Source organism: Chanodichthys erythropterus, chromosome 6 (assembly GCF_024489055.1).
Source record: "Chanodichthys erythropterus isolate Z2021 chromosome 6, ASM2448905v1, whole genome shotgun sequence".
Classification (NCBI taxonomy): domain Eukaryota; kingdom Metazoa; phylum Chordata; class Actinopteri; order Cypriniformes; family Xenocyprididae; genus Chanodichthys; species Chanodichthys erythropterus.
In genome coordinates this window covers 32,706,636-32,726,782 of record NC_090226.1, presented here as the reverse complement: position 1 = coordinate 32,726,782, position 20,147 = coordinate 32,706,636, and positions in this window count along the sequence as shown.

Sequence of the window (20,147 nt, the reverse complement as noted above, 5' to 3'; positions counted from 1 at the left end):
AGAAGGCTGTCCGGCCGCTTCATAGGCAAGTGAGATGGCCTTGACCACCCACTTGCTCATTCTCTGCTTTGATGCTGGGCCCCCTTTTTTAGGGGACCCATAACAGACAAACAATTGATCTGACTTACGCCACAGGGCAGCTCTGTGGACATAAGCATCCAAAGCCCTTACTGGGCACAGCAGATGCAATTTTTCCTGATCCGCAGATTCAAAAGGAGGAGGATAGAAGGACTGAAGCACAATGGGGCCTGGGACATTGGTAGGGACCTTTGAGACATAACCCAGACTAGGATACAGGAATGCTTTCACCATTCCTGGAGCAAATTCAAGAAAAGAAGGAGCAACAGAAAGTGCTTGTAAGTCTCCTATCCACTTCAGAGAAGTGATAGACAATAAAATAATTGTTTTTTAAGAGTGAGGAACCTCTCAGGAACCTCCTCTAGTGGTTCAAAGGGAGCCTCAGCTAACCCCTGTAAGACCACGGCCAAGTCCCAGGCCGGAACCCTTGTGCACACTGGAGGCCTCAACCTCAGTGTGCCACGGAGGAAGCGTGTGATGAGGGGGTCTCGACCTACCGAGATATTCCCCTCAAGAGGAGCATGATATGCTGAAATTGCTGCAACTTAAACCTTCAAGGTTGAGTGAGATAGGCCCTCCGAGAATTTTTCCTGGAGGATTTTTAGCACACAGCTAATGGAAGAAAGGACAGGGTCTGTATTATTGTGTCTACACCAGGTAGAAAACAAATTCCATTTGTAGGCATACAACTTCCTCGTGGCGGGAGCTCTGGAATTAAGAATGGTCTCCACAGCCTCGGTTGGGAGACCAGCATCTACGAGCCTGGCCCCCTCAGAGGCCAAGCCCATAGTTTCAGTCGTTCTGGGCAGGGATGTATAATCGTGCCCCTGCCTCGACAGGGCATCTGCTCCCACATTTTGATGTCCCGGGATGTAAGCTGCCCTCAGCGAGAGCAGCTTCCCTTGAGACCACAGGAGGATCTGACAGGCCAAGTAATATAGTTGGCAAGACTGCAAAACCCCCTGATGATTTATATATGCAACCACTGCAGTGTTGTCCGTACGAACCAACACATGGTAACCTCTCAGGTCTGGGAGAAAGTGTTTTAAAGCTAGGAACACTGCCATCATCTCTAGCCGATTTATGTGCCAAGAGAGCTGATGGTCTTCCCATAGACCCTGAGCTGAGCGACCACTCATGATCACTCCCCAGCCCGTGAGGGAGGAGTCTGTCGTAAGCATTATGCGACGAACAGTGGCCCCCAACACGGGTTCCTGGGACAGGAACCAGGGGTCTTTCCACATGGTCAGAGAACGAAGACATCGTTTTGAAACTTTGATCATGCGGAAGGGATTTCCCCTCGGGGAGAACCCCCTGGTCCTGAGCCACCACTGTAGGGGTCTCATGTGCAGAAGGCCAAAAGGTATTACGTTGGACGCAGCTGCCATCAGACCCAGCAGTTTCTGGAACTGTTTTACAGTGAGTGACTGGCCTAACTTCACCCCTTTCACAGCCATAAGAATGGCACTCACCCGAGCGGGAGACAGATGTGCCCGCATCATGGTGGAGTCCCACACTACACCCAGATAATTGGTAGATTGAACTGGAACTAGCACACTCTTTTTGGCATTGAGCCTCAGCCCAAGCCTCTTCATATGGGACAGAACAACATCTCGATGTTGAACTGCTAGTTGCTCTGACTGAGCTAGAATCAACCAATCATCGATATAATTCAGTATGCGAATGCCCTGGATCCTCAATGGAGCCAGAGCTGCATCCACGCATTTCGTGAATGTGCGGGGTGATGATGATAGGCCAAACGGAAGAACCCTGTACTGGTAAACTTCGCCCCCGAAAGCAAACCTGAGGAACTTCCTGTGAGAAGGATGGATGGACACATGAAAGTACGCATCTTTCAGGTCTATTGCCACAAACCAGTCCTCGGATCTGATCTGTGGTATAATCTGTTTGATTGTCAGCATCTTGAACTTGAGCTTTTGTATTGAGTGATTTAGCACACGTAAATCTATGATAGGTCGTAGACCTCCATCCTTCTTTGTAACAATGAAATAACGGCTGTAAAACCCTGACTGATTGCTGGGAGGAGAAACACTTTCTATAGCTCCTTTTCGCAAAAGTGTCATAACTTCTTGTTCCATAACCAGAGACTGCTCGGGGAAGAACCCTGTTGAATCTGGGCGGGCGAGACCCGAATTGAATTTTGTAACCCTCTTTTATAGTGAGCAGCACCCATTTCGATATATTCGGGAGAAGTTTCCATTCTACCAAAAAATCTACTAAGGGAACCAGTCTCTTGAGACTGGCCTCTGGTGTTTCTTGAGCACTTGATTCGATGCTCTGAAGTGGCGCATCGGCAGACGACAATCGAATCAAGTGACTGGTCCTCCTCGGAGGGTCGGCGGAGACCGCTGCGCCCTGACGCACACTGGGTGGCAGGGTTGGCATAACGATCCCCTGAGGGCGCCGAAGGGGAGCGGCTGTTAGATATATTTTTCACCGGCTCCCTTCGGAGGGGGCCGCCCTCATCGGTTCCTGACCCACAGACATCAGGACCGCTTTGAAGCCTTCCGGGCCAGGATAACGGCGCGCAGGTCCTTTCTGCCCCTAGAAGACTTCAGCTGACCCGGTCCCCAAGCTCTTTGCGGGGGAGCACGGGCGGCCACGCTGATTTTTTGTTGCACTCTGTGGTGCGCTGAGGAGCTCGTCGATGGCCAAGGCTGCTCCCGCTCAACAGCCTCGGGGGGATTTCTAGGTCTGCGGGGGATGAACCTCTGGAACGCCGCAGACTGTTTCTTAGCCTCCTGGAACTTCTCGACGACTGTTATAACAGCGTCGCTGAAGAGGCCCGCAGGAGACAGCAGCGCGTCCATAAGGGAGGCTTTGTCACTTATGTACGAGAGGTTCAGCCACAAGTGCCTCTCCGAAGCCATCAATGCTGCCATAGAGCGGCCGATTTCTTTTGCCGTCTCTTTGGTGGCATGGAGAGCCAGGTCAGTTGCCATCCTGATTTCCTGGATGCACTCATACGTGGCCTCCCTGCTGTTTTCAACTTCCCCCAGCAGGTCAGCTTGATATGCTTGTAAAAGTGACATGGTGTGCAAACATGCCGCCGCCTAACCTGCTGCCGCGTAGTAAGCTTTGCCCACCAAGCTTGATGTGGTCTTTAGTGGCTTGGTGGGCAACGTCAGGGTTTTCAGCGACGATGCAGACTCAGGGGAGAGATAGCCAGCAAGCGTCTCTTTCACCCGAGGCATCGCCGCATAGCCTTGTTGTTTCAGCCCAACGATATTACTGTACACTGAGGTCTGGGGGCTGAACACACGATATGAAACAGGCCTTTTCCACGACCTCGACACCTCGGTGTGGAGGTCGGGAAAGAAAGGCAAACCACGACGCTGGGATAGTGACCGAGCGGAAAACGCTCATCCAGTTTACTCTTAGGTCTTGTGTCTGCCCGCTTTGCTGGCCAGTCGATTTTTAATTTGGCCACAGCCCTGGTCACTACCTCCAGGAGCTCCTCATATGCTGGGGAAGTGGATGGCGATTCCTCTTCCCCAACGCTCACCACATCAACCTCCTCGGAGGAAGAGAGGTGAAGCGCTGGTGCCTCTCTCTTGGGGGAAGAAACCGCTACGCGTGCTTCCGCCGCCTGAGAAGAGGCATTGGGGCTGGCAGGTAAAGGGCGAGATAAGGCTGGGCCCGTCTCAACCCCCTCTGCCAGCTCCATTTGCGAACCCCACGAATGAAGACGCCACTGGGCCTCGGCGACAGCGGACCCGATCCGCGGGGAACGCCAACCGAAGCACCCTCTTTATTATTAAAGAGTGCCCGGCGTGATCTTAAAACTCTGAGGGTGAGCTTTTCACAATGGACACAGACAGCCCCCTCGAGAGCTGCCTGTGCATGCTCAACCCCAGGCAGACAACACACATCTCATGGGTGTCCCCTCAGAAATGTAGCGTGTGCATGGGTGAACACACTGCTTGAAATGTCTGCCTTCCGCCATTTTAACTCGTGTCTTTATTCACAATATATATATATATATATATATATATATATATATATATATATATATATATATATGCGTGGTGTAACTGCAAAACTCTTGTCCTCAGACGAAGAGATAATGTTTGTGGCAATAATAGCCAGACAAACAACACCAAATGAGACACACAAGATAACATAGAGCGCTTGCTGAATACACAGAAGCTAGCGTGCTCTGCATCTGGGTGTGCTTTAGAGTTTCCTGGTCCGTGACGTCACCCGTCTCTGACGTCTCGCTACGCGATTGGCTAGATACATGAGTGCTTCAGTCACAACATCACGCAGAAGGTTCCCAATGCGTTGTCACGCAGCGTCGATAGTTCCCACGAAAGGGAATATTAAATGCTCCTTGTATAATGAGCTGTGCATGTAAACCTCACTCCCCTGATCTCAAGAGGCACTCTAGAGACTGCGGTCTTTAGCCTCCTTGTTGGAGCGCCCGACTCCCATTCCAGCAGACCTGGGTTCGAGTCCCACTTAGAATGGCCTGTTTGAACAGGAGGGTTGCATTGGTGCCGTGACACGGATGGGAGTGAGGTTTAGGGGGTTGAGTGTAACGGACGTAGGCCGGTAAGAGCTGTGCATGTAAACCTCAAGATCTCAAGATCTCAAGAGGCGCTCTAGAGACTGTGGTCTTTAGCCTCCTTGTTGGAGCGCCCGACTCCCAAGCCATCGAACCTGGGTTCGAGTCCCGCTTAGAGCAGGCTGTTCGAACAGGAGGGGTTACACTTGAATAAAACAGCAGAAACATGCTATGTATGTACATGTCTTCACAGAAACTAAAGCCTAACATAATATAATGTTTGCATTCAAAATAATTAATATATAGGCAGTAATAACAGCATAATTTTAAAAGGGTGACTTTAACACAAATACCTACCAAATAGTGAACCATTTTAACTCATGTTATAAATGCTTAATAAATAATTCATACTTATTTTATCAAAATCAGGTTCATTATTTATATCATGATGCAGCAGACATATAGTACTATTATAGTGAGATTGAAGGGTGTTGTGTTTGTGTTCAGGCTCATTAATGTAATGACTCATGTTGTTTTTCTTACCACATTCAATCCTCTGTAAAAAGACAAGTCATGATGCAAAAGCGTGACCACAACTTGTTTATTCATGAGATATTATTAAACATTCCATTATTAGTTACCTGTGAACCATAAAGGGATAATTATTCACCCAATAAAAAGTAAATTCTGTCATCATTTACTCACCCTTGTGTTGTTCCAGATCTGTATGTGTTTCTTTCTTCTGTTGAACACAAAGAAAGACTTTTTGAAAAATGTTGGTAAACCATACAGAGTATTTATTTAGCCCATTTCCTCCTCATTTCACACACTTTTAGAACTGAATTTTGTTGGTAAATTTGAATATGTGCTTACAAAGACACTATTAATAGACTATAAGTAATTGACATAACAAATAAACTACATCTAATGAACTACATGCAGCCCAAGGAGGTGTAGTGCAAACGTTCAAAGTGCAAATGGTCAAAATTTGAAAAGGAAAGAGTTTGAAAGAGAAGTTGTTTCTCTGCTGCCACCTATTGATGAAGCATTGTGGATTCAGGCTGTTGATCAACTTTTTCATCTAAAAGTGAGTTTATGCAAGTAAACTGAATATAATTTGTTTGAAAATATTTCAGTAATATTTATGTTTTGTTAGAAAAAGAATATGTAGGTTTCATAAATTTGGGCTGTTTTTGAGCAGCATGTGTTTATATGTTCTTATAAATGCACCACATTGGTTTTGCTGTAGTTCTTGTAAAATTAGAAATTTGAAAGTGTAGTAATAATATAGTAAAACATTGTAACATTCAAAACTGCACATCTGAGAAGTGACAGATCAAATATATTATGGTTTTAATTGAAAAATATAACATTATGACTGTTTTATAAGCTCACGTTCCTATAATTCAAACTGACCCTTGGCATACGAAAGGTTTTTAATACAGCAGAAGAATTTAATCATGGTTGCCCAATCCTGCTCCCGGAGGGCCACTGTCCTATACAGTTCATCTCCAACTCTGATTAATCACACCTGAACCAGCTTAATAAGATCTTCAGTATTACTAACTTCCAGACAGGTGTGTTTGAGGGCAGGATAGCAATAAATTCTGCCAGACGTCTGCTTCCTTCAGTAGCAGGATTGGACAGCTCCATGAGAGCTCCCATATTTGCTCCATGAGCACTCCACTTGTCATGTGATCTGCTATGTAGCCGCAAGAAAATTGTGTCCTCACAATTCTCACAACGTGAGAATGTGAGCGGTCCTTCCTTGAACACAAGCCCAAACATGTCACTCGTTACTATCCTTAAGAGAAAAATAAAATTGCAGTGCCTGTATAAGTTATATATAGCTCTTTATCCCAAAGACAAAGGTGTAATGTGTAAGATTTTTTTTTTTCTGAAGTGTTATGTATTTTGCAGAATTGTTGAATTACTATTTAGAATTCAGTACAACAGAAAACTTTTAAAGCAAAATCTTAAAATAAATCAGCTCAGTTCATAATGACAAACCAAATATATCTTCTAAATGAATCCCATATAATCTCCATGATGCACATGACTATAAAACTAAGCTATTTACTACTACAGTTTATTTCTGTCTGTGTTCAGAAAGTCATATAACATTAAATATATTATTTTTACATATTTTTTTACAAATAGTATTTAACTTAAAAAAAGTTTCACAAAAACACTGCTGTCATGTATAATGAAGGGTTTTTTTTTTCTTTTCTTTTTTTTTGTAAACAAATTATATTATTCTTCAAAAAGCATTGATAATGATGGATGCAATGCAGTTTTCCACCACAGTACCATCAGCAATGCCATCTCCAAATGCAGAAATGCCACTGGAAATTATGCATTCATTAAGCCTCTCATTTCTGACTGTACAGAGAATTTAATCCACATCACTCAATGTTTTCCTGAGTTATGCATCCGAGGAAAGAATGGTGTGAATGTTGAATCCGTGCCTGTCACGCATACGCCTCAGTATCACTGCAGGCCTCTTCCATTCATTTTTCAATTTCTGAAGTAGTTTCGCTAATGTCTTTTCCCCACGTCCTTTGGTTAGCGTTACAGTATAGGATCACGCAATCTGCTGCTCACCAGCTCTATGAAGCGAGACAGACACGCTCGCTGTCCTCCTTTTTCGAGCACCTTTTGTCATGACATGCCAGACCTTTAACTGACAGAATAAGGTCTGAGCTCTATAGAGTGCTGCAGGGATGATGTATTTTTGTTGGTCAAAACCTGGAAATGAGTTGCATTTTAGCACTTCCGGTTTCATCGTCCTGAAGTCAATGGGTTTTTTAAATGATTTATTGTCTGAAATACGGCCTGTGGCGAACACAAGCTCAATATATTTTCACGTTTTAATTCTACTACATAAAATACATCAGTTATTCGCTTAATAATCTTGTGAGTAAATGGGTAAATGTTGTATACATTAAAGGGGACCTATTATGCCCCTTTCACAAGATGTAATATAAGTCTCTGGTGTCCCCAGAATGTGTGTGTGAAGTTTCACCTCAAAATACCCCACAGATCATTTATTACAGCTTGTCAAATGTGCCCCTATTTGGGTTTGAGCAAAAACACTGCATTTTTGTGTGTGTCCCTTTAAATGCAAATGAGCTGCTGCTCCCGCCCCCTTTCCAACAACAACAAAGCTGGAGAATCTCATGCAGCCAAAATGACGATTGTCATTTGTCAGTTTGTTTATTAAGCGTGCAGGGCAACCACCCAGCAAAGCATTATAGTAATCTAGCCTTGAGGTCATGAATGCATGAACTAACTGTTCCGCAATTGACACTGAGAGCATATGTCATAGGCTAGAAATGTGGCTTTTAAATAAAAGATTGGTATGAAAGAGCACACACAGGTTCCTAACTGACGATGAAGGCTTGACATTGCAGCCATCAAATGTTAGACAGTATTCTAGGTTATTACGTGCAGAGGTTTTTGGTCCAATAATTAAAAGTTTTTTTCAGAATTTAGTAGTAGGAAATTACTAGTCATCCAATTTTATACATCAACTATGCATTCTGTTAATTATGTGAATTGGTATGTTTCGTCAGGGTGCAAAGAAATATAGAGCTGAGTATCATCAGCGTAACAGTGAAAACCTCCTAAGGGTGGCATGTATAGGGTGAAAAGCAATGGTCCTAGTACTGAGCCTTGCGGTACTTCATATTGAACTTGTGATCAACTAGAATCATAAACTTTTGTTGGTCACACAGCTTATTTTCTGCAATAATCCAAAAGCCAATTTGGAGGACATTTCTATCCTTTTTGTGGAAGATCCAAATACAATACTACAGTAAATTGACTTCACCTGATCTTCCATTATAATTGTGAGAGAACATTCTTCCTTTCAAATGTTGTCTAAAGCTCAGCCAAGCTTGGAAAATGCTACTTTTCCAATATCTCGTATTCTCGTAAATAAACAAACATATCTTTTACATTCATCTTTTTTATGTTCAACAAAGCATCTCAAAAAATCTTTTTTACATTTCTAACTCACTTTTAATATTTCCAACACAAATAAACACTGGATTTTCAAAAAAGTTTAAGTTCAACTTCACCTTCCAGTGTTTAGTTGCGGACTGTTAAAAACGTGTCAGGAATGTGCTTGTCTCAGTGATTAAGTGCAGAGATAAGAAAATAAGTATGAATACTTGTGATTACCTATATCAAGAGGATCAGTCCTTACATAAATTATTGATACCAAATGATTTTACTAATAATTGTATAATTTATCCTGAAAATGAACTTGAACTTAAATGAACTTAAAAATGAACTTAAAATGAACTTAAAATGATTACAGTAACTGACATTTCAACACTTCATGAACAGACTCTTAAGTTGAACCTAAGCACACACTCACACATTCAAGTACATTTTGGAATTTTTTTGCAACACAAATGAAAAAATACAAATTATCAACTGCAGCTGACTAACAATTGCCATTCTGAAACCTAATGTTGCATTGGACATAAACAGCTATGCCAAATGGTTGGCATCCATGTTTCTATATTACTCTTATGAGAAGTCAAAGTGTTGTCAAAGAGTCAATCATCAGTCTAATCAGCCATCAGCACTATATAAGGAATTTCAGGTAACATCTGTCATCATAAATATTACGGGATTCACTCGATCAGTTAAATATAAAGTTCTGTCATGAAAATCTAGATGCCGCAGTCTGATAGATCCTTGCGTACCTCATTCTGCTTGCAATCACATCATTCTCTATAGGGCACAGTTGATTGGTTTCTGCTGTATCGGCAGCCAATGAGCTTGCTGCTCAACCTTCAAATACTTGGTCAGCATTTGCTGTAGCAGTTGCAGCATGCTTTCAGAATCCCTCCACCTTCCCCAGCTCCACCTGAATAGATCTGCTATGGGCAATTCATGTATGCTATATTGTAGCATGTCTCTCTTGTTCACAGCAGTGTGCCGTCTATGTAATGGCAGTAGCAAGTCTTGTACTTGCTCTGCAGCAGCAGCAGCAGCAATAACAACAGCAGTGTAGCAGATCTATTCAAACATATCAACATTGTCATATCCATTACCCTGCCAAAGAGAGTTGTCATGACAGAAATGTGGCTGACACTCAACAAATTTTGCAGTATGGCCAAAAAGACTTTGGGGTTTTTCCAAAAGCCATTGTTTCTTTGTTTAAAAGCCAGTGCTTAGCCAAAAATATTATTTTTTTTTTTTTTTCAATTATTTATTATTTATTTATTTATTTATTGGTGGTCATCCACACTCACACCTGACACAATGCTGTTGCCAGAACTAAGGCAGAATTGTCAAATGTAACTAAAATCTGGCCCAAATTCTGCCATATAGGTAATCGTAGCCATTAAAATGCTAAATGTGCAAAATGTTAAATCCTTATTGAGCAACAAAATCATTCAGGCCTGCAATACTACAAGTGTCATCTATCATTGCATTATAAATCCAGTGGGGATAAAATTATTAACAGTAAGATTATGGCATGTTTATAACTGGATCATTAACCTTATTCAGGAGCATTAATATGGTTGAAATCCATTCTATCAAACTTTCCACATACCCATGTTTATATAACATTGCACACAGACTGACCTGCTGGGCAAAATTTGCCAACTCAGTTTCATGCCTGTTATTATTTCCCGTTCCTTCCTTTTTTTCCTAGAAAAGAAATCAAGATCCTCGATTAACTCCTAAGTACAACTGCAGGCAGTTGCATTTATAGATGCAAGAATTTCGTACCTTACGGTAGGGAATATATCGAGCATAAAACATACTTTGTACAACTCATAAATACTTTGTGTTTCAAAAACAGTACTTTATTCAAATGCATGAAGACGCCCAGATAGCATGTGTGCTTTTCCGATGTTTCATTTCAAAGCTTCTGTTTTTTTTTCTGAAGGCTCTCCATTCGGTGTTGAAACACGGCTGTAGGGATTTGCTTCCATCAGTGAGGTTAGGCAGAGATGTTGGGCAATACGGCCTGGCTTGCAGTTGGGGCTCCAATTCATCCCTTTCAAATGTGTTTAGGTCTTTGTACTGCAAAGAGATGTTTTATTGTGCACGTTTCCAGTTCTTGATGATGAAACCCTGAAACACATCAGACCTTGTGTCATGTGTTTAAAACAACACAAGACACAGTCTACATTATTTTGGATGACAGTCTGCCAGCAACTTCCTTTGCCACTTAGACAGCTAGACTCTTATTGGCCTTGTCTCTGTCTCCCCAGCTAACAAAATATGTTCTAAGAATGTTGTGCTAATGTTCCCATTAATTTATGAAAACTTTTTTTTCTGAATGTTCTCTGAACATTCAAAATGTTCAAAATCTGAAACAAGCATGTTCCGTTAATGATGTATAAATATCGTTTTTGTGCTAAATGTTGAGAACATTATCACAAACCAGATAACTCTGAACAAACGTTCAATTAATGTTACTTGAAGAATGTTTGTTCATAACTTTGAGGAGATCGCTGCCAGAACATTAGCCAAAGTTCTGAGAACATTCCCCTGGATCTTATTCTTTTTTTCACCTGCATTAATTTAAAAAAGAAAGAATCATTCTTCTTCAAATTTTCATTGTTCGATTCTTTATTCTGTCCCTTTCACTTATCCATAACAGCCAAAGTCATCGCGGCAGGGCAGATGATGGTGTAATACAGAATTACAGAGATCTGATTATTGCTCACCACACCTTTCTATCCTCCCAAGGCAAAGGTTACCTGTCTTCTCCTGTTAGATTTTTCTCCAACCTTTCAAACCCATTAGACAACAGTGCAGACAGATCCCTACATTTCTATCTTTAATGTTAACCACAGATGTAAGGTGTGGACAGAGCTTGACTTTGTTTTGTTGACCTGCTGCCCTGGCAACAAGCACACTGCATCAGCCAGACATTTAGTGATTATTTTTCATCTTTAATTTTTTTGTACTGTATGTTTAAGTGTGCAAGTGTCTTTTTTTTATGTAGGCATTTCAGGACATTCACTCAATCATCCTGAAAAGAATGTGTGCCACTCTCTGCCACCCGAACTTTAATAGGGTTCTTGTTGACCCTTGTCAGAGTTGTTGAGTGACACGTTAATGGCTTTGGTCTAATCAAGACTAAAAATTGTTATTTCAATGCTAGTGAAAATAATATCTGAGTGTGTGCTTGCATGCATGCACATTCTGACCATGCCGTCTCTAAATCTGTACGTGCAGATAACACAAATGATGTTTCAGTTTTGTCTCTAAGGAGTTCCCAAAAACTGTCTATTGCTTGAAGTAGACCTGATCCTTTAGACTTCAGATTGAGGTGAACTCCCTGGTGATTCTACAGTCCAAGTATGCAACATGCAATACAGAGCTCCAAATAAAGTCCACCTTACACCATCTTTGAGTCAAGTTTCCTTGTGCTAAATTTGTTTGACACATGGCACATGCAATTCGCTATTGAATGCTGAGGTCACTGGCTCCATTGTTAAATAATGTCACTCCGTCTGCTATGAGGAGCGTTACCACTATGAAACACAATATCCAAGGAAAATATTTGTTATTTGTATAAGCCCAATGGAGGACATATTGGGAGATTCCTGTGACCTGAGACATGGAGTATATGACCAGTGGAAGGACCAGTGCATGGTGTATTGATGTTAAGAGTAAACAGAGGTATTGTTTCATCCATTTAGTCAAAATGTTGTGCTGCTCCACTAGGGAGAATGAGTGGGGTCAAGAAAAATCACTGGAAATTACTCAAAACACCAACTTGAGAAATCCGAACAAGCTTTCATGCTCAAAGCAAGGAAGCAATTATTCTAAAAATGGGTAGTTGACATGAAATTCTTCAGGGAGATCTCCTGCGGTGTGACATACTATACTCTATTTAAAACTATTTTAAACAGCATTTTGCTCATTCATAATTATCATGCATGCAGTTGTATGAGTACACTTGAAAATATACTTTTAAAAATGTATTTGTCACGCTATCGGACCATTCAAAATGAACTGGAGAGGGTGATGAAGAACGGTTAAAGAACAAGATATACACCTTCTCTAATGTATTTTATATGCTCTTTAAATAAATAGTAGGTAAACTAAAAATAAAATTTGCCACCATCATTCTGTTTTTTCTTCTCATGCAGTACACAAAATAAGTAGCCTGACATGGTCATACTCAATTCTAATTCGAATATGAGTCTGATACTGCTCCATTGGGCTTTGATTATGGGGGCGTATTTCAACCAATCCAGGAAAGACCTCAATTGGATAGACCTACAACCAATCAGAGCTACAGAGTAAGTGACGTATGTTGAGCGACGCATACTTGTCAACAGAACTCTTTTTAGCGACCATCGGGCCAGCTGATAAATCAAACTTTTGCCGAAATTAATGCGCTGTCTATATCTTCTATAACGGACGTGATGGCGGAATCTACACATCTCAGTTCTTCAACAACAGCCATCATTGTTGTAAACTAATTAACCTTTCGCAAAGACTCGCCCCCCTTAGTTACTGTTGCTTTGTCCGACAAGCCGTTGCGCTGTCACGCCACACAGAGTGGAAAATACATTGCGGAGCAAAGAGGAAACTGACAACACATCGACAGACAAGACAAAGCAGGTTACTTATGATATTAAACAAAGCAGCTTTCAAACTGTGTAGTTATTAAAAAAATTCTAACAATAAAAACCGTTTTGTGGCTCTTTAATGTGTTGTGACCATGATCGTGACAGATTGCTGTAGCGCCTCAGCTCAAGAGGCTTGTTAACCGATCATCTTTTCCTACTAGTCCATTTATAGCATGAAATAAACATGAATGAACATGAGAATGAATGTTGTTTCAAACGCGGAAAGATGTCAATATGCACAATTTTTCAAGTTTAACTCCTGACTGCTTTGTCGGACAAAATAGCGGATACGGCGTTCTGATTGGTTAGATCACTTGTCAATCAAACTCCCCAAGCGCTCTTTGATGACGTGGCTGATTACGTTTCTGGTGATAATCTGTCAATCATCGCCCTGACAATGTGATTGGTCCGAACAGTTTCTGTTCGGGCATAATTACTCCTCTACGGATCGAGTCCAGACCGAACTCCCCGACCTCAAAATGTTGTGGGCGGGGCTAAGTTCGGCTGGCATCCAGGCTACAAAATAAGGTATTTGAAGAACAATTCTGCTGCTTTTGTCCATACAATAATAGTCAATGGGGTTTCAAAGTTTCCAGCTCTAAAAAGGATGTTGAGGTAGAATTAATCCGCACAACTACTACTATCCTTTTGAAATCTCGTTTATCTGGATGTTGCTCAGTTGATGCAGTATCTGATTTGAAATCTTCCATCTTTGTTCTTGGGGCTACGGGATTTAAGCCAATCACCTATGACATAAATGCTCACATTATCAGTGTTGAATAATGATAAATAATGAGTGATATGGTGTTGTAGGAGCAATATGAAAGGCATAATTGATCCAAAATAAAAATCCAATCATTTGCTCAGCCTCATGTCATGTTCATGCCATGATGTAATAACGACTATATAATAATTACTACTAGATATAGTCAGATCTGTTCACATCCTCAGACTCAGAATTATACATTTCTATGACCAAAATGAATATGTGTAATTTGAGTAATCAACAGATGAAACCAAGTAACAGCTTCGAAGCTTTATGAATCTTTTGTTTCGAATCAATGGTGGTCTGTCAAGTGATTTCAGTAAACGAGGCTTCATTACGTCATAAGTGTTTCGAAATTTCAATGGTTCACGTGACTTTGGCAGTTTGATACACGCTCCAAACCACTGATTTGAAACAAAAGATTTGTGAAGCTTTGAAGCTTCATGAAGCAGTGTTTTGAAATCGCCCATCACTAGATACTGTTGAATAAAGTTATTATTTTGGGTTTTTTTGGGGCACAAAAAGTATTCTCATCACTATAACATTAAGGTTGAACCACTGTAGTCACATGAACTGTTTTAAATATGTCTTTAGTAGCTTTCTGGGCATTTGAAAGTGTAAATTAACTTGTCAATGGAGGCCTCACTGAGCCATCGGATTTTATCAAAAATATCTTAATTTGTGTCCTGAAGATGAACGAAGGTCTTACGGGTGTGGAACTATGTGAGGGTGAGTAATAAATGAGAGAATTTTCATCTTTGGGTAAACTAACCTTTTAAATATGTACTGAGTAACATTAATTAACTACATGTACTTACTATAGAGTTACAGTTGGGGTTAGGGTTTGGTTTAAGGTTAGTTACTTGTAATTATGCGTAATTTACTGTTATTGTTAATGTTACTGTTACTACTATAGTAAGTACATGTAGTAACTGTAACTGTGTAAACTTAAAATAAAGTGTTACCAAAATTTCAGTCTCAGAAGAATAAAAAGTTTACTTAGTAGATCAGTATCTTGGCTTTCTCAAGCCAACATAATCACAGGCTTGCTTCTTAAGCAAACTCCTGCAACTCAAGAAATTGTTGTATTTTGTTTTTTGATTATCTAAATCTAATGCAGTGAAGATTAGGTTTTATTTTAAACATGTTTTACATTATTTGTCTTTTTTGTATCTTTGTCTACTGACTGATTGCTTCAGTAATTCTAGACTTAAATAGTTCAAGTTCAATCAGTTTAAGAAGGAAACCCACACAACACAGGAAGAATATGCAAACTCCGCACAGAAAGGCCTCCTGGCTCAACCACGACTTGGACCAGGGATCTTCTTACTGTGAGGCAGCAGTGCTACACCCCATCTGAGCAATCATTTATTGATAAAATAAACAAAACTTGATTCAGACAAGAGTTTACAAGCAAAAAAGAAGTGACAGCGTCATTAGACAGACAACATCCAACTCACTTTTCAGAGACTGTGATAACTCCAAGACGTCAAAGGATTTAAACCGGCATAGAAATTGTCTTTTTCCTGTTTGAAAGGTAAGATATCTACAGTAGCAATCATTTTGTCAAAATGAGATAGCGAAAGCAGGTGAGGCTTCAAAAGGGAAGCATATACGTTATTGTGAAGGGAGCTAGAGCTGTTAAGTGACTGGATTCATCTGTTGCAGGATGGTGAATGGACCAATGTACTAGGGACTTAAAGGGTTAGTTCACCCAAAAATTAGGTTTATTTTTGCATGTCACACAAGCATGTTTGAATTTTCACAATAACCATTGAGGTTATTATTGAGGTAACCACTGAGGTCTGATGATGTTCTCAGGAGCAGGAGAGTGAAGCTCTACCTTAATATTTTTTGACCTGGGTCAGTAAGTAAGGGTGTACTCACACTAGGCGATCTGAATCGTGCCCGAACATGTTTGACCCCAAAAGTCTGGTGCCGCTCCTCCAGAACTAGTTTGATAGAAAAAAGGATATGGTTTTCATAGCTCAGTGGTTGTGAACTTTTCTGAGAGCACACATGATGGCGTTTCAGAAGAGTACCTAATCTCTGGGATAGGATGGCCCCTACATCAGTAGTAGTAGCAGGGCTTGACATTAACACCCGCCAACCCGCCAAATGCAGCTTTGGTGGATAAGCCACTCCCACTAGCCACTTTGGCGGGTTGTATATAATTTCAGCCTACAGCCTAATCAAAGGTAGCCAAGCTCGTCATAGCAAAAAATTACAATCCGATCACAATTTGTTATTGATTAACTTACAGTTAGTGAAGGCGGGATTGGTGGAATCGCTCTGAATGACACACAACAGAAGCACTTTCTCGCGTACACGCTCTCTCTCTGTCGGATCTCCTCAGATCAGATCTCCTTGCACCTGAATAGTCAAATACACACACACACAGATATCAAAATGTCCATCATGCATGAATACAGTGGGTTATGGCTTAAGTGGATATAAACAGGTGGGTAATAACTGGATATGTGTCCGTATATTACGTTGGATTCCGGAGTATGGGAGCCATGGTGAGAGCCTCTTCAAGTTGATCGAAGATCACTTAAGCTTAGGCTTATTTTTCAAGAGACTGCTGAGGGGAGCAACCCCACCACTGAAGCCTCCGATGAATCAAAAAAAGGTTGGAAAAGTCAAGGAAGCACTGCAGTTCTTACAGTGAATGAATTGCACCTTGACAAGATCCATCTGTATGTCACTGTAGGACTGGTGGAAGTGGCCGTGTCGGATGTGGTCTGTCGGGATGAAACGATGAGGATGTGATTTATATCACTGGTTCTCAACTTTGGTTATGAGGACCTATAAACGGTCAGTCACAGTGATTTGCCAAGTATTGGCAAAACATATTGTTGATCCTGGAACAACAGTCCTGTCCAAAAATGTAGTCCTAACCCTATCCCTTCCACTAAACCTAACCCTACCCATAACTTCTCCATAAAATCATAGAGAAATGATAGGTGAATAACACTGACGTAGGAGCACCTAACCCTGGTTGTAAGCCTAAACTTGACATAAACTATAAACTTATCCCTCAAATCTGATTGGTTGATTTGAATGTTGATCCAGGAACCTGTTGTACTTGGTCAAATCATGTTCAGCACCTATAGCACTGCACAGTTTTTTTGTCTTCCTTACCTGAAGATCAAGTTCATGTAGCTCTTTACTACAGACCTGAGGTTCTTTGGGAGCTAAATACGTCACAGGAATTGTTGTACACTAAAGGTATGGACATGATATGGTCGATGGTGGGACTCTCTACAGAGGTGTTGCAATTATATTATATAGATGGTCAAAGACGCAGATGGAGAGCAAGGCAGCCCTGGAAGTTTCTTATTTCCCCTGTACTCTAGTGAGATGTACTGTACATCTGTACAGATGTGAGGTCACCCTCCTTTATAGGTGACTTGCACACCTGTAGGAATGAAGCTGGTTGCCAACAACATGTATGTAAACCCTTCCATGTGTCTTTTAAGAAGAAATTGTCTGACAAAGCACATACACAGAATGTTTCCTTGGATATCAGTAAAACGTTAATAAAAAATTCTGGTTAGAGGGGAAAGCCCTTGCTCATTTTTCCCCATGTCACTCAGAAACACCTGTGATGTGGTGCTCATTTTCCTACTTGAGGCGATTAATTATGACATCATTGCGATGGGGAAATCAGTGCAATGACAGATCAAGGGTGAAGTTCTTGAAAAACAGGCTTAAAGTCATTAAGCGATCAACCATGACTTCACGAAAAAGGATTGTGCTAATTTGTGTTTGTGTGTGTGTGTGTGTGATTTGGGAGGAAAAGAGATGGAGACAACTGGAAAAAATTTGATACACTGCAATATAGAGCAATTTGTTATAGTAGCCCAAGTCTTGGCAACATGTGCGTTTTGCTCTGGGTGCGAGACATTTTTGTCCTGCTGCCAAATCAACTAATAAAATACGCCATCACAACATCCTAAGGGAAGTGACACTTAAGTCCAAAAATCCAGGAAAGGAGAAATACAGACAAAGAAGCCCTTTGGCAAAAAAGATTTAGACGTAGTAACTACACAGTTATGGGTGAAATTGGTCTCTTAGATGATGATCTGCTATTTGACAAAGTTTGTGCAGAATAAATCTAATTAATATACCAATCCAGAGCTAAAGAAATGACTCATCATTACTCATCATGTGTAACTATCCACAGCACTGTCCAGCATTTGTGAGGCAGCAAAGGTTTCAAAAGATAATCAAAACAGAAAACACTTTGGGGTATCAGAGATAACTACACTTGAATGCCTCCATTTTAATAATGGCATAGAGAGACGCCATAAGCTACTGAAAAAGCCTCTCTAAAAGTATCAGAGAAGTAATCAGATTTAGTGTCTGGTTCATCATTAATACGAAAGTTAACTCATATAAATGAAAAATTAGAACATTTTTTAGAACAAAATTTAAATCATTGTCTGCCTATATGTTTCTGCACACATAAATTATGTAAATTGTGGAAACCACTGGCACATTGGCTCCCCTGTTCCCTCAGGTAATGGTAACAATGTCAATGTCTAAGTTTCATCTCTATTTGCCAAATGCTTTGGGAAGTTACAGCCTTATTTCGGTTTGAGGTTGGCACCAAGGAGTTCTGTAATATCTGGAGAAATACCTATCATTCTTCATGTGCATCAGTGGAAACATAAAATAAGAGTAAGATACTTTATTGTCATTGTACCAGTACAAGTACAAATTAAGCGTCAGCGTCAGTTCAGGCAGGTCACGTAGTCAAGCTCCATTATCAGCTGATTGTTAAAACACAGCTTTATCAGCTGATCCAATTCCTAGGCATTCAATTGGTGACTTTCAAACAGGGTGCCTTATTTAAATGCATTCACAGTCTGCCTGCTTGGCTGCTTCCACTGCACACTGCTTGCAACCCACCTCCTCCTTTAAACTTGTGTTTTACTTAATCAGTGTCATTCTGTTGTCATTGATGCATGCACTGTTCTATAGGGGGGATTTTGTGCTGCTTTCCCAGTTAAATGGGAAGTTGTCCCCAGAAGCTGCTGCTGTTCCCTGACTTGGCTTTCATGGAGCTCATGAAAAGGATGGGGAATTTAGAACAGAGCCATAGCCAAATGTAACTTTAACAAACGTGCAAATAAAAAATTTGACAAAGAATTGTCTATGGTATCTATGGTTAATCATTAAAATGTTAAAGCAATCTCCTTGCTGTTTTTCCACGCTGCACTCATAATCATTACTTCTTCCGATGCTCTGTGGTGAGCTTTATGCGTGTGCTTGAATGCTGATTAGGCTATGTAGGCATTAAAGGCTCTTTATTATGATTTATATGGTTTATTAATAAACGTGCAATTAGTTGACTAATTGCTTTAATAGAACGACTACTAGTCGACCAGAAAAATCTTTAGTCTAGGGCAGCCCTACAATAGTAGTGTCATCAGAAAAATTTACTATGAATTTGGAAGAATGGATTGGAGTGCAGTCATGGGTGAATAAGGCTGGGCTGAGCATGCACCGCTGTGGCACGCCTGTGTTCAGGATGAGTACTGAAGAGGTGCAGTCACCTATTTTGACATTCTGGGACTTACTGGTAAAATTGAGTAATCCATGAACAAAGTGCTGCATCTATTCCCAAATTGCTTAATTTCCATAGACGTTGGTAAGGAATGACAGTATCAAAAGCAGAACTAAAATCAATAAACAGCATCCTAACATAACTTTTCGGCTGCTCTAAATGTGTCAGAGCTGTGTCAGCAATTGAGACAGCATCATCTGTAGATCTATCGCATGTTCACATAATTCATGAACTCAAACTGAATTTGTACATCATTTGAAATGTAGCACTGGCAGAAATAGGGAGGGATAGAGTTATACAGTAACTCCACCTCTTATTTAACGCCCAGCATCTCTCTCTCTCTGCCTCCCACCCCTACAGCATCTCAGCTCTTTAAAAGCAGCCTGTGTTGCATTTCTGGGCAATTTTTATCTAATAACTGTCTTTAGATACCTGATGTCTCTTTATCATCCACACTACTACCTCCATTGAATATCAAAGAGGAACATCAAAGAGAACTGGAAGAGAGAAGACCATTTACTGAAGAACAAAAAAAAAAAAAAGCTCTTGATCTGCTGAGATTTTCTGAATTGGACGAAG